Source organism: Engraulis encrasicolus, chromosome 19 (assembly GCF_034702125.1).
Source record: "Engraulis encrasicolus isolate BLACKSEA-1 chromosome 19, IST_EnEncr_1.0, whole genome shotgun sequence".
Lineage (NCBI taxonomy): Eukaryota > Metazoa > Chordata > Actinopteri > Clupeiformes > Engraulidae > Engraulis > Engraulis encrasicolus.
In genome coordinates this window covers 49,787,007-49,789,506 of record NC_085875.1, presented here as the reverse complement: position 1 = coordinate 49,789,506, position 2,500 = coordinate 49,787,007, and the positions used below count along the sequence as shown (strand labels likewise).

The window sequence follows — 2,500 nt, the reverse complement described above, 5'->3', positions numbered from 1 at the left end:
GCGACTGGGAAGCAGCCTCTTTACTTTCGTACTTACCGAGAGGAAATAGAGCACGGGGAAACAGTCCATGTTTGTTTGGCCACGCTGCTGGGCTGAGCTGGGCGAGATGCTTCCGGAAACGCTCCTCACGTGCTCCTCAGGGGCTGCCTGTTTGCCACGCACAGAGCCCTTTCCTGAAAAGCACGCGCGCGCATACACACACACACACAAACAAACATTTTGTTATTAGGGTACTCTGCAATTCCATGCAGCTGAGGGCCTGATGGCCACACAGAGTAACAAAGAGAGAAGAGAGAGAAACAAACAAACATTTAGTTATTAAGGTATTTTAACGGCTCATCGTAAGGGACACACAATGCGGCTCAGAGGCTGCCGTTTAGCACAGAGCAGAGCAGAGCCTTATCTTGAAAAAGAAAAGAAAGAACAAATAACACCAGGGCTCCAGACTAACTTTTTGCACTGGTTGCACTGGTGCGCCTAAACAATGTTTTAGGTGCACCAGCACAAAATTTAGGTGCACCCAAATGTTTTCACCACCCCATACACACACGCACCTCAGCTTTAAAAATAATAATAATTAAAAATAATAACAATAGCAATAATAATAGCAACAATAATAGAATAATAATAATTATTATTATTATTATTATTATTATTATTATTATTATTATTATTATATTGTTGCTATATTTTAAAAGACCTGGAGCCTTTCATGTGCTATAGGCTAGTCTTCCAAATGTGCTCCTTATAAAAGACATGACAGTAGGCTACCTAACTAACACATCTTGGTTACAAGCAGTTTGGCTGGTAGAAAAGACCAAATTAGTAGCCTTTTAGTCAATATGTGTTTGACTAGTAAGATCAACATACCAGCCTTTTCTGCAATAAGGCTACGCACACGGCACAAGCACAGAGTTACAATATGAAGATAGATAGATGGATGGATGGATGGATGGATGGATGGATGGATGGATAGATTTTTTTTTTAACAAACCCTGCTAAAAATGTCATGATTTTTAAAATCATTAGACACAAATAGCCTAGCCTATGTTTACAGTGGAATCTGAGGTGAATTGGGTTTTGTCTATTTCCCCGTTTTTGAGCGCTCGCCTTCGGCATAATGATTGTGGTATCTTAGCAAGCGCTACGAACAGACACGACAGCACTAGTGCGCTCTCTCTCTCTCTCTCTCTCTCTCTCTCTCTCTCTCTCTCTCTCTCTCTCTCTCTGTCTGTCCCTCGTGCTGTCTCGAGGTGCATGAACGATGCCTTGCCGATTGATAGCTGATAGGCAGTATGTAGCCTGCCCTAGTCGCTATCAAAAAACTCTCACTGAAGTCCCGACAGACTAGCGCGTCACCTGTTGTTTTGCCAGCTCTGCACGCGGCTGAAACGGGCAATTATCCGCACCCTTCTGCGTTTTTGTGTGGCAATGTTTAATATCCGCTCAAGCCATTTAGTTTTTCCCCGTGATTGTGACTCTCTCGTGTTTAAAATATCCTCAAGTCATTTTGCTGTTTTTACCGTGACTGTAACTCTCTCGTCCGTTGCAAAACTCGCCTGGTTGAGAACACAAAACTCGCTGGCACATGTGAACTCGGATAGTTGAGCGAAGTCGAACATTCTATTCTGAAACGTCGGACTGCCTGTGAACGAGGAAGGGGGAGAAAGCTACCGGTAGTTCAGCGGAGTTGAAGGAATGACCGCATCGACATCGCTTTACTGTGTGATGATGGGCCACTACTGTAGAATGACTATTCATTTTATATCCATTAAAACGGTTGTTTGGTAATTGATTTTGTTCTACTGATGGCTGGTCGCACCGGTGCGCCTAAAAATGTTTTTTAGGCGCACCATTGAAAAAAATGGGCGCATATGCGACCAAATTGGTCGCACTCTGGAGCCCTGAACACACACACGCAAACAAGCAAACAAACAAACCTAAAGTTAAGATGCACTACGGCTCCTCATATGGGCCAAACAATGCAACTCAAAGGCTGCCTACTAACCCAGAGGACAGCCTTGTCACCGGAGAGAAGTAAGCAAATGTACATACACATTTAGATCGGAGCTTTGAAAGGGACAAATGCTATTCAGTGGTTGCCTGGGGCAGAAACAGATATATACACTATACACAAAAACACACACACAAAAACAAACAAGCATATAGTTAGGATGCACTACGGCTCCCCATAAGGGCCAAACAATGCAACTCAAGGGCTGCCTGTTAGCTCTGAGGAAAGCCTATTCCTGAGAGAAACAAGCACGTATACACAAACAATTAGTTAGGTTACGCTACGGAGTCTTGAAAGGGACTAATAATGCCATTCAGTGGCTGCCTGGGGCTACTGTGCACTATACACACATAGTAACACTACTGATGTGTGTAAGAGATGAAGAATGCAGGTGGCTTTTTCAGAGGGGGCCACATACACTCATAGGAAACCAAATGCAGCTGGGGGCTATGGGTGTCTTTTTCTGCGAAAAAAAGACGTACACAC

The 2,500-nt window shown here is 43.7% G+C and overlaps 1 protein-coding gene across 1 annotated transcript in view; it reads right to left on the bottom strand.

Annotated features, from left to right (window-relative positions):
- The window catches only part of bmp4 (bone morphogenetic protein 4), a 31,967-nt gene that overhangs the window by 15,246 nt on the left and 14,221 nt on the right, over nucleotides 1-2,500 (bottom strand). The window contains exon 2 of the mRNA XM_063184637.1: nucleotides 37-173. The gene's annotated coding sequence lies outside the window, so the exon portion shown is untranslated. The remainder of the gene's footprint in view (nucleotides 1-36; nucleotides 174-2,500) is intronic.